The 13116-nt window shown below is 39.1% G+C and overlaps 1 long non-coding RNA gene across 1 annotated transcript; it reads right to left on the bottom strand.

Moving 5' to 3' along the window:
* Positions 1–301: 301 nt before the first annotated feature.
* LOC147582013 (uncharacterized) lies at positions 302–11912 on the bottom strand. The gene is made up of 3 exons (XR_015249824.1): positions 11840–11912; positions 815–911; positions 302–465 (listed from the first exon to the last, which is right to left on the bottom strand). It is a non-coding gene; the product is annotated as an uncharacterized LOC147582013 (long non-coding RNA).
* Positions 11913–13116: the final 1204 nt, after the last annotated feature.

Genomic DNA, 13116 nt, shown 5'->3' with positions numbered 1-13116 from the left:
GCGCTTTCCAGTTCTTAATATACATAGTTATGTACAACAATCATTGCCCCAACTGAAACATAATTATCTTAAGACACTTCGACTTTGTGCGGAAGAGCCCCTCAACTAATAGTTAATGAACAAGGAGTCTGGAAATCTCCTACCTAATCTGTGCATGTTTAGTAAGTCTACTGAGGGTAGAGACTGTTTTCTAAGAAAGGGCCAGATTTTGTATATGGTAAAATATACAATAAAAATATTATAAATATTATACAATAAAAATAAAATAAAAAATATTTATTAAGCATCTACTATATGCCAGTTTCTATATTTTATCTTATTAATCTTCCCTATAACATTGTGTTGTGGGAGTTACCCCAACTTTCCAAGGTGAGGAAAAACAAATTTGGTGAAGTATCAACTTTGTCCAAGGTCATGCAGGTGTTAGTTGCAAAGTCACTGGGCTGTCTGTGTGTTTCACTGGCCCTAAAGAGTAAAGAAAGGCATTCTGAGGTGATATGACTTCCCAAGGCCATATAACAGATTAATAGATAAGGGAAAGAGGCACAGAGAACAGGGCCCAAAATTCAGTCAGAGTACTTAATATTTGCCTTTTGATAAGAGGATGTTCTTATATGTATAATTCAGGAGGTTTTCAAAACATTTTTGTTTCTTACAGTCCCAATTTTACTAACTGTGCTCTAGTTCTAAATTTACAAATCTTACTTGTAGTGATAGTTAGACACATGGGACTCTGGAGTTAAACTTCTTAAATTTAAACCCCAATTCGGCAAATTACAGTCTGTGGAATATTAGGCAAGTAGCGTTCACTTACCTGTGTTTATGGTTCTTCGTCTGTAATTGGTTATGTTAGCACAGAACTTATAGAGTCATACGTTCATATATGTAAAGTTCTTGAAATGAGGTCTAGCCTGGAACATAAAAAACATTATTAGATTCCCTTATAAGTGGCCTTCTTTTCTCCCCTGTTATCTAGCCAAAGTTTAGTGGGTTCCAGAAAGCAGGGTGTATCTCCCTCTTCTTTACCCTCCTAGATATAGTGTTGGAGAGTCTCTGCCTTGGGAATGTGATCTGCGTCTAAAACCCACCTAGGCTGTTATATAGTGCAGTATAGGCAGTGCAGGTCAGTGGTCACAGCTCGGACAGATATAAAAAATAGATCTAAAGATCTCAGATAAACCTCACTGGGTGTGCTTACTGACCTGAAATTGGAATTCAAGCTGTTTATCGAAGAGTTAATTTGTTGCTCGAGGTTATTTGTAATTGGGATCTTTTCATTTTGAAGTGGAAGGAGCAAGAAAGAATTTTGTGCACCATGCCCTGGGATGTTTATTCATTCACTCACTCTTTTTTTTTTTTTTAATTTTTTTTCAACGTTTTTTATTTATTTTTGGGACAGAGAGAGACAGAGCATGAACGGGGGAGGGGCAGAGAGAGAGGGAGACACAGAATCGGAAACAGGCTCCAGGCTGTGAGCCATCAGCCCAGAGCCCGACGCGGGGCTCGAACTCACGGACCGCGAGATCGTGACCTGGCTGAAGTCGGACGCTTAACCGACTGCGCCACCCAGGCGCCCCCATTCACTCACTCTTTAACAATTATTGGTTAAACACATACCATGCATTAGATACTCTAATGGCTCTGGTATTGCAGGCAGTGTGAACAATAACTTACCTTCTAGTTGTGTATGGCGGGACCTCAGATATTGAACAAGTAAGCAAATAAGATCATGTGAGCTATGGAGAAGCATCTCTCTCTCTCTTTTTTAAAATGTGTATTTATTTATTTCAAGAAAGAGAGAGAATCCCAAGCAGGCTCTGTGCTGTCGGTGTAGAGCCCCACGTGGGGCCCGATCCCACCACCCTGGGATCATGACCTGAGCCGAAACCAAGCGTCAGTCAACCAACTGAGCCACCCAGGTGCCCTGGAGAAGCATCTTAAAGAAAATGAAACAGAGTGATGTAATAGAGAGGGATGGTGGAAATACACTTTACATTGGTCAAGGAGTACGTTGCCAAAAGTGGCATGTACATGCAGGCATAAAAGAGGAGGAGACATGAAGGCCAACATCTGGGAAATGAGAGTTGCTATTACAACGTAGAGGCCCTGAAGCAGGAGAAAACCTGCCTTATTTAAGATAATAAACAGGGGTGCCTGGGTGGTTCAGTTGGTTAAGTGTCTGACTTTGGCTCAGGTCGTGATCTCATGGTTCAGGAGTTCAAGCCCCACATCAGGCCTTGCGCTGATAGTGAGGGGTCTGCTTGCGATTCTCTCTCCCTCTTTCTCTGCCCCTCCCTTGCTCACACTTTCTCTCTCTCTCTCTCTCTCCCAAAATAAATAAATTAATTAAAAAAAAAAGATAATAACCAAAGCCTGTAGAGCCAGACCAAACGCAGTAAGCAAGGGAAGCGTGATGGAGATGATGTCAGAGATATTTTTAATCAGCAAATCGACGTGAACTAGTCTGCGTTTTTAATTTTTTTTTCAACTTTTTTTATTTATTTTTGGGACAGAGAGAGACAGAGCATGAACGGGGGAGGGGCAGAGAGAGAGGGACACAGAATCGGAAACAGGCTCCAGGCTCGAGCCATCAGCCCAGAGCCTGAAGCGGGGCTCGAACTCACGGACCGCGAGATCGTGACCTGGCTGAAGTCGGACGCTTAACTGACTGCGCCACCCAGGCGCCCCTAGTCTGCGTTTTTAAATGGTTATACTCTGGAAAGCATTTAGACTTTGGAAAACCAGCTCTCGGGTGCAAGAGTGAAAGCAGGAGAATCAGTTTGGAGGATATTCCTTTTTTTTTTTTTTTTTTTGATGTTTATTTATGTACTTTGAGACAGAGCATGAGATGGGTAGAGGGGCAGAGAGAGGGAATCCCACACCATCAGCACAGAGCCTAATGTGGGGCTCTATCCCATGAACAAACAGTGAGATCATGAATGACCTGAGCCAAAATCAAGAGTCAGACACTCAACCAACTGAGCCACCTGGGTGCCTCCAGACTAATCCTAACTAATGTAGGCATTTAAGTTGATATGACCTAATTTGCACGCATAGACTATAGAAATCTAGGGGCTTCGATGATGAGTGGTGGGAACTACATACAAATGGAAAGACTCAAAAGATATTTTGGGTAATGCATAGAATTGTTGAATCCTTGTATTGTACACCTCAGACTAATATAACTGAATGTTAATTACACTTCACTAAAACAAGAAAAAAAAGAAACATATTTAAAATCTCAAAAAAAAGATATTTTTGGAACTAAGATCTATGGAATTTATGGTGGGATGGATGCTTTGGAAAGAGAAAGAGGATGTAGAAGTAAAATGCAAACTATATGACAGGGTAAAGCATCTGTCCTCTCAGCCAGCTGGAGGCTGGGGGCTCTGACCAAGAGATAGAGTCATAAGCTAGAGCTACTGTGTTACTGAAACTTTTTGAGGAACGGTGTGGAACAGTGGCTCTAGAGTCAGAGTCCATTTATATCCCTGTCACTTAACAGCTGCATGACTTTACGTAAAGTGCTTAAATTCTCTGTACCTCAGTTTCCTTGACTGAAGATAGGAATAAAACTACTACCCACATAATAAAGTGTCTGTGAATTTAACATGAAATAATGCAGAGGTGCCTGGGTGGCTCAGTCGCATAAGCGTCCGACTTCGGCTCAGGCCCCGATCTCGCGGTCCGTGAATTCGAGCCCCGCGTCGCTTCTGTGCTGACAGCTCAGAGCCTGGAGCCTGCTTCAGATTCTGTGTCTCCATCTCTCTGCCCCTCCCCTGCTTGCACTCTGTCTCTTCTTTCCCCCCCCCTTTCAAAAATAAATACACTTAAAAAAATTTTTAATGAAATAATGCATACAATGTGTTTAGCATAGCATGTAGAATGTAGTTCGCCCATAGTAAAGATTACCTATTATCTTTTGCCAATACTAGTGTTACTTGGAGCGCAAGTAGTATTCAGTCCTGGGAACAAAGTGAGATACATTCACACATGTACACACATGCCCTGTGCTAATGGGTCTGGTGAGGGGCCCAGATAAGGAAAGTTCCAGAGAAAACTGGAGTTGATTCATCCTGTGAATTCCCATAAGTAACTGACTCTGGCAAGGGTGGACATAGATTGTGCCGATCATTCAGACACAAGGTAGGCATTATGGCAGATACTGCTGCTTTCCCCCCAGTATGTATCTTCTCTTTTATGAGTTAAATTGTCCCCCTTAAAATTCGTCTGTTGAAGTCGTAAGACCCATCCCAAAATGTGACTATTTGGAGATAGGTCTCTATAGAGATAATCAAGTTAAACTGAGGTTGTTATGGTGCATCACAATCCAATATGACTAATGCCCTTATGAAAAGGGGAAATTTGGACACAGATACAAATTGAGGGAAGGCTATGTGAAGAGACACAGGGAGATAGCTTGGCTCTCCAAGCTGAGGAGAGATGGCTGGACAGATCCTTCTCTAACAGCTGTTAGAATGAACCAACCCTGCGAACACTTGAATTTTTAATTTCTAGTCTTTAAATTTTTTAATGTTTATTTATTTTTGAGACAGAGAGACAGAGCATGAATGGGTGGGGGCGGTCAGAGAGAGACACACACACAGAATCTGAAACAGGCTCCAGGCTCTGAGCTGTCAGAACAGAGCCTGACACGGGGCTCGCACTCATGGACCGCGAGATCATGACCTGAGCTGAAGTCGGACACTTAACTGACTGAGCCACCCAGGCACCCCTTAATTTCTAGTCTTTAGATCTGTGAGAATAAATCTCTTGTTTAAGCCCCCCAACTCAAGAGACTGATAAACCAGAATGTCCTGGGATAAGAATTGTTTCTCCTTAGGGCACTCTTTCTTGACCCACAAGTTCTTTAACCAAATCGTGGATTAGAAAGATGCTTAGTGAATGTAGGACTAAATGAATGAAAATGGAATACATCTAAAATACTTCCTTAAAATTGTAATGAACTCTAGTCTTTTTTCATTCCAGGAATGTGTAGGGTGAAAACAAAGCATCCTTTCCTCTTGACTAAAGAAAAAACTTGTTTCTTTGACTAGATACCGTACCCTTGTAGTTGCTTTATACAGACTCTTGACCAAGATTTAAGAAATACTTCTGTTCCAGAGGGTTACCCTGGGAATTCCTATTCCCCATCATTGTGGGTTGTCTTCCTAGTTAATTTCAAATGATTACTTTTTCCTTGTCCCTAAATTCTGGGGCTCCCTACTTTTACTACCCATGAACTGACAACATTAGCTTCAGTAATTACAATTTCTGACAAATGTTCTAGGAATCAAAAGCTATTAACTCATTATTCAGAATTTATGGCACCCTTTAATAATAAAAAAAATTGTCTGTAGCTTTCCACATCTATTTTCCCATTTCAAACCTGCTTTTCCAGTTATCCTCTGACTTGAAGTTGACTAATTTGTTCATCATAATTAGATGTGTTGCAATGCAGATGTGCTTAGTGATTTGCATTGCAATCTATTTAAAATTATTCCTGTCCATAAATTGTTGAGAGGAAAGGGCCTTCCAAGTTTAAATGACTTTAATTATTATAACTGTACAGGAAATATTTAAATGTTATATTGGCATTGATTCTATTGCATTAGAAAAAGTTATGAATAGCTAATTTGTAAAGATTTGGGGGGTTCTGGGTTCAGTCTTGTCTGTATCAACTCAGATTTGGCTGCCTAGAGAAACAGTGTCTTAGAGGTCACTTGGATAAATGCCTCATCCTGGTGAATAAACGTAATGAACTGAAGGTCTTTTGTTTTTTGAGCTTTGTACATAGTTAAGAAATGCTTTTAATATCTCCTTATTCCATTATTCTTTATCAAAAAATATTCTTGTAGCTTAAGGTATCTGAGTTCTCCATTAAAATGATCTTTGAAACAAATAGACATTTTGATTTAAAAAGGGCAATAGAGATCATACATAAGTTATTTCAGTGTAGCACTAAAAGATACAATATATTAAAAGCTCTGAAATTGCTCTGTGAAAGTGAAATACCTGGGTGAACTGCAATTTTGGACCTTAGATGGAATGCATTGTAATCCACACTACATCCTTAGGAGCGGCAGTCTTTTAGAATGGCATGTCAAGTGCTCAATTAGTCTTTCTGATGAAGATTCTATGCCTATAAGACCTCTCATTTCTCAGTTGGCACCTCCTTTAATCACTGTACGAAAATTCTCCACGTCTGTGAGCTCTTAGAATTTTAGCCAGTGCTTCTTAATCAAGCTAGCACATTAGGGTCACTCCAGGGAATTTTTGAGTGATTGATTTTTCACTTAAAATGTGTCCAATTTTATTTTGTTTTGTTTTTGAAATAGCTTGGTAATTTACATACCAAAAAGCCCCACCATTTGAAGAACAGTTCAGGGAGGTTTACTGAATTTATACAGCTGTACAACCATTCCCACAATTTAGCTTGAGAAACTACCATGGTCCTGCAAAATGTCCATTGTGTCTGTTTGTAGGCAATCATGTGGGAGCTTTAAAAAAAAATAATATCCAGACCTCACCCCTTCTGCCAATAATAAAAGAATGTTACTGCAGGTAAAGCACCAGTATTATTTTGTTTGACAAAACACCCCGTGTGATTTAATGTAAACCAGTATTGAGATCCACTGATTTGGAAAAAATTTTGTAGAAAAGATGAAGATTTGGAGAGCGAAGATGTAAACCCTTAGTAACCAAGAGATCTGGTCAGTCTAGACCAATGTTGTCACAACAACAGCACGATAAGAAAGACCTTTAGCACATTTAGAGAATGGTGGGTTTTTGATCACTCTGCTATTCCTATTGCTTAGAATAGATTTTTCTAACTTTGAGTAGAATCTGCTCTCCTTTCTCCTGCAGCTCGCTCCATGTACACCTAGTTGGCCTAATGAATTCAAACGCATCCCCCAGAGAATTTTCATTACTGCCTCACTTGTGTTTCCATAACTCTGAACAAACTATCACAGTCCTTATTGCATTGCATGGCAGCTATTGGTTTCTATTCTGGCTCTCCCATTTTTCTGAGACCTCCTTGAAAAGCAGAGGCCATGACACATTCATTTTAGCATTCTGGACAGCATCTGGCAGGAAGGAGGTTCCCCATAACTGTTTATTGAATTCAGAAAAGAAGTAAGTAATTTAAAAAAAAACAAAAAAACACTGTAGGGAGCATAGGTAATGATTCACAACCTTGACTACAAATTAGAGTCAACTGAGGAGTTTTGCAGAATCCCTACAACCGATCAAATCACACCTAGAACAATGAAGTCAGAATTTCTAGGGATAGAACCCAGCAATATTTTTTTTTTCTAATGTGTAGCTGAACTTGAGAACCATGAGCTTAAAGCCTTAGAGGATGGTCCAAAATTACCTCTTTGACCAAAAATATCTCTGCCCCATTGTCTAAAATATATAAATTATTTGCTGTTACATTGACTGAAAAGAGCTCAGAAATACATGTGGCTTAACAAATATCTGTTTAAAATATTACAAAGCCCTTAAGAGTCTCAAGAATGAGGGGGCACCTGGGTGGCTCAATCTGCTAAGGGTCCGACTTCAGTTCAGGTCACGATCTCACAGTTTGTGAGTCCGGGCCCTGCATCTACCCTTTCATGGAAACAGAGATAGGGCTATCCTTTGGTGATTACATTTCAGAAACATAAATCACAAATTCTTGAGAAAGATATTCCTAAAGTGTAAAACTGGCAAGAGACTTTTCAAAAGATTTCCATCTCAAAGGGGAAAAGTAATTATAATTACAAGTTTTCCCAAAGAGAATGTTCTAGGAAAGTGGAAGTCAGGAGTTCAGTCAGGAAGAAGCCTTTCTATAACGTTTAGTCAAGCTGGAAAATGTTAAAATAGTCTTGGTCAAAGTCAAAATAAATAGATAACTTTGAAACTCTGAGACTGGTAAATAAGGTCAGGTCCAGAAGAGCTGCCAAAGAAATGCCTCAGCAAAGAGTTTTCAGCAGCGAAGTTTAGCATAAGGGGATTGGATATGCAGAAGAACCAAAGAGGAAAGCTAGCAAAGGGCTTGAGGAATTTCTGGAGATGATTAGAATATCTTGCAGCTTTCCCTGCATAGCCTGGTTGGTCTCCAGCAAATGAGATGGAAGTGCATCCTTCAGCACACTCTTCTTCCTGAAGGAACGCTCAGGTCCGTGTACCACCCTACCCTTCAGCGACTGAGGAAAATGCCCGCAGCTGCAATCCCCAACTGGCCTGAAAAGGTCCTTCTAACCCCCTAATCCGTCTGTTGGGGGAGGTCCATTTGAATGCAATTTCTGGCTCTCTACCCTGTAAATGTATTATCATCCCAAGCCTGTTACAACAGTAGAGGAAGGCACAGAGACATTTACCCTGCACTGGTTCCAACAAGGAGTGTGAGTTACAACTTGCTGGAATTGGGGGAGGTTTCTTTTGGTTTTGCCCTGGAATCACAGGAGTACTTTTTTTCTTTTCTGCATATTATGGTTCTTTTCCACCTTCTATCTGGCAGCTTCCCCTCCCTCATGGTTTCCACTCTTTCTGCTTCAGCACTTGAGTTTTTACCTTTAATCAGCTTGACTCAGCAAGTCTTAACCTCAGATCTGTGTCTTCAGGTATATATTTTCCGGTTTCTGCCAATTTACCATTCTTTTCATTGGCATTTAAAGATATTTTCTCATTGTATTTATTCTTTTTTTGTGGTTCTTCCTGGGCAAAAGTTTATTTTAAAAATATCTTTGAAACTCAAGGAATTCTAATGTCATAGGGGAGATATATTTTGTGAACCAGTTACCACAATATGAAGGGCATCCATATGATAGCATTCCATCAATAAAAGAATTATAAATGAAATAAGGTACAGTCATATAATGGAACACTGTAAAACGCTGCTCTTAAATGAACTTACTATATCAGTGAGAATAGAACTAGATCTTAAAAATATAATGTTCAAAGAAACAACAGTGTTGGCCAGAGAAAGGGGACCCCTCTTGCACTGTTGGTGGGAATGAAAACTGGTGAGGCAGACAGCATGGAGCTTCCTCAAAAAGTTAAAGTAGAACTATCCTGTGATCCGTAGCTACACTACTGGGTGTTTACCCAAAGCATACAAAAACACTAATTCAAAGGGATTTATGCACCCTGATGTTTATTCCAACATTATTTACAATAGCTAAACTGTGGAAGCAGCCCAAGTATCCATCAACTGATGAATGGATAAAGAAGATATGGCATATATGCACAAAGAAATAAAAGAACAAATATTTCCAAAATATTTGGAAGAACAAAATATTTCCATTTGCAACAACATGGATGGATCTAGAGAGTATGATTTGTTTAAGAAACAAAACAAATGAACAAAGGGAAAAAAAGAGAGAGACAAACCAAGAAACATACTCTTAATTATAGAGAAGGAATAGATGCTTACCAGAGGGGAGGTGGGTGAAATAGGGGAAGGGGATTAAGAGTACACTTGGGGCGCCTGGGTGGCGCAGTCGGTTGAGCGTCCGACTTCAGCCAGGTCACGATCTCGCGGTCCGTGAGTTCAAGCCCCGCGTCGGGCTCTGGGCTGATGGCTCGGAGCCTGGAGCCTGTTTCCGATTCTGTGTCTCCCTCTCTCTCTGCCCCTCCCCCGTTCATGCTCTGTCTCTCTCTCTGTCCCAAAAATAAATAAAAAACGTTGAAAAAAAAAATTAAAAAAAAAAAAAAAAGAGTACACTTATCTTGGGGCATCTGGGTGGCCCAGTCAGTTAAGCGTCCAACTCTTGATTTAGGCTCAGGTCATGATCTCAGGAAAGAGATTAAGCCCTGTGTTGGGCTTTATGCTGACAGTGCAGAACCTGCTTAGAATTCTTTATCTTCCTCTTTCTCTGCCCCTCCCCATCTCAGGCTCTCCCTCTCTCTTTCTCCAAATAAATAAATAAACATTAAAAAAAAGAGCATACTTATCTTGATGAGCATTGAGTAATATATGGAACTGTTGAATCACTATATGGTACCCCTGAAATTAATGTAATACTGTATGTTAATTATACTGGAATTAAAATAAAAATATACACATAATGTTCAGTTAAAAAAGATGTGGAACTAAATATTGGCACACCATATAATAGTCGTGTACATTAGTTAAAATACAAAAAGTAGCAGAGCATCATATAAATGTGTATTTTTTATGAAAGGATCTTGGAAGGTTATACAACATAAACATATACCTTCTAGAAGCAGGACTTGGAGTAGTATTGAAGGGGACTTTAGTGATATCTTTAATATTTCATTAAAGAAATAAGAAATTAGAGGCCCATAATCCAAAATGATAACTATAAATCTGAAAAATAGAATATTGTAAGTTTGTTTTATGTTCTTTTTACTTGTCTAGATCATTTAAAATTACAAAAACAAAGCAATAATAAGGTCCATGACAGGTACAAGCCAGGAGTTAAGAAGAAAGAGAACTATCAGGGTGATCAGAGTCATTCTATTAAGGGAATAAGAAGGATTTGGGAGTTGGGTTGAATATTCATAGGCAGAAATGAATGAGCATAGCAATTTAATTGGAAGGAATCACACAAACCAAAAAGGCAGACAATAAAATTCAATGTCAGAATATATCCCAAATAAGTACATTTTTAAATCAAAATTTGAGGTCAAGAATGAAGAAATTTCTATATATAGCATTGTGAGCAATATTCAGATCATAGTGAAGTGAGTATATTTCTCTAAGGTAGCTCTTCTGTTGGTATTGTTAAGTTATGGAACAGAGCAAGAGGAAACAAGAACTCGGTCAGATAGTTACCATGGTAGAAACCAAACTAACTTAGAAAGCATCTAATCTAACTTCCTCTTACAAAAGAGGAAATGGAGGCCCAGAAATTAAAGTCACCATTGGTCAAATCCAATCCAGACTCTGACTATAATGCCAGTGTCATCAGAACACAATTCAATAATACTAGTCATGTCTTGTTTTTCTACTGTAGTAAAACATTTATCTACTTCACATGCTGAAATGTAAGAAGAATGATACATAGAAATTATAATGTCTGCTCTAGACAGTGTTTTTAAAATTTACAGGTAAAGCTGATACTTTCCTAAATTCACTTTTGTTAAATCTGTTTTATTTTAATCTACTTTTATGCAAATAAAGATTATTTTAAAAAACCAAAGAAATTTTAGCATGGATTAAACTATGTAAATTGAGAGCATATAAAAGAATAGCATAAGACCTCTGTCTTAGCATCTGTAAAAGCTGGCTTAACGGAATGTACACACACAAAAAATATTAAGAATTCTTATAAAATCCCTATGGCAATGATAGCAAGTCAATTTTATGCACCCATTAATATTGAGGGGCCTCGTGAAGGACCACTCAGAAACTAGCAGGACTGCATAGAACATTAAACATCATTAGTGCCCTCTTTCAAGAAAAACAAACATAACAACATTTGAAATTATAAAAGGATGCTCTACCAGACTCCTTTAATAAAGAATTTCTCTAGGGCATTTGAAATAAAACTTGATTTATGGAACTTTGACAAAGACGTAATGTTTAAGAAACATCACTTTGAGGGCACCTGGGTGGTTCAGTCGGTAAAGCCTCTGACTTCAGCTCAGTCATGATCTTGCAGTTTATGAGTTGGAGCCCTGCGTTGGGTTCTGTGCTGACAGCCAGGGCCTGGAGCCTGCTTCAGATTCTGTGTCTCCCTCTCTCTCTACCCCTCCCCTGCTCATGCTGTGTGTGTGTGTCTCTCTCTCTCAAAAATAAATAAACATTTATTAAAAAATAATTAAAAAAAAAGAAACATCACTTTGGTAAACAGAGAAATAAATATTTATCTTGCTCCATACTCACTGTGGGTTGAGTAAATGTGTCTCCTAGATGACAGATGGTCCCAATTAATCTGAACATTAAACATTATACCCTGGGTAGATTTAAGCAATAACAGTTTTCAGAGGAATAGTCAATGCCAGCATGTGGTAGCAGAAACAGTTTGGGGCACAGCAAGGGACTCAGCTTGTTGGAGGTCTAACCAGCCCTCTTTCCCACCTCTCAATTCTATCTGATTGACAAGGGCAAGATATTTTCTAGATTCTTCCCTTCAGGTCTCAACTAATGATTCAGCAAATGCCCTGAATTTCCAATTGGAAGCTTCCAAATCAGTGGGAGATTTTTAATGTGGCCTGGGACCAAGTAAGTGAGAACAGGAAAGGCCTGCCTATACCTTGCCCTTCTGTTTTGGTAGTTCTTGTTAACAAAGATGATTCCCTTGGATTCCAAAGGGCCCTGGTTTGGCTGGGTTTTTGTTTTTGTTTTTTTTTTTTTTTTAAGTCTATTTTATTATTATTTGCTTACCAGAGCTTTCACAACTGTTTTAGCTGACCTTGGGATGTTATATTCCAAATTGTACTCTCAGCTTCCAAGATGATGACATTGATCTTTTTTTTTTTTTTTTTAATTTTTAATGTATCTTAACAGTTTAAAAACAATGATAAAAAGGAAGTTGTGATGGCTAATTTTATGTGCCAATTTGACTAGGCCACAGCACCCAGATATTTGGTCAAGCATTATCCTACATGTTTCTGCAAAAGTATTTTTAAAATAAGGTTAACTTTAAATCAGCAGATCTTGATTCAAAGAAATTAACCTCCATAATGAAGGTGGATCTCATTCAATCAGCTGAAAGCCTTAACAGAAAAAGACTGAGGGAGAATTCTGGCAGCAGATAACCTTTGCACTCACACTGCAAAATCAATTCTTCCATTGGTCTCCAGCCTGCTGCTGCAGGTTTTGTATCTCCACCACCACCTCCCCCCACCACCACCACCCAATTGTGTGAGCTATTTCCTTAAAATTTCTCTCTCCCAATATATATTTATACCATCATATTGGTTCTGTTCTCTGTCGAACCCTGACTATATTACACCACCATAGAGCTTGATAATAAACATCCCCAGCACCTTTGAAGTCCACTGTGTGCTCCTCTCTGGTCATGCTGACTTTCTATTGTGATTTGTTTCCTGGCACAGTAATTACCCCTGAGATTTGTTTTCCATGGTGTCAGTTACCTGCAGTCAACCATGGTCCGGTAGCAGAAGCTCCTCCTTCTGATGTATGGTCAGAAGGTCACT

This window comes from Puma concolor, chromosome B1 (genome assembly GCF_028749965.1).
Source record: "Puma concolor isolate L17-30 chromosome B1, mPumCon1.1.hap2, whole genome shotgun sequence".
Lineage (NCBI taxonomy): Eukaryota > Metazoa > Chordata > Mammalia > Carnivora > Felidae > Puma > Puma concolor.
The sequence above is the reverse complement of the archived record's forward strand: the minus strand, read 5'-3'. Positions and strand labels throughout refer to the sequence as shown.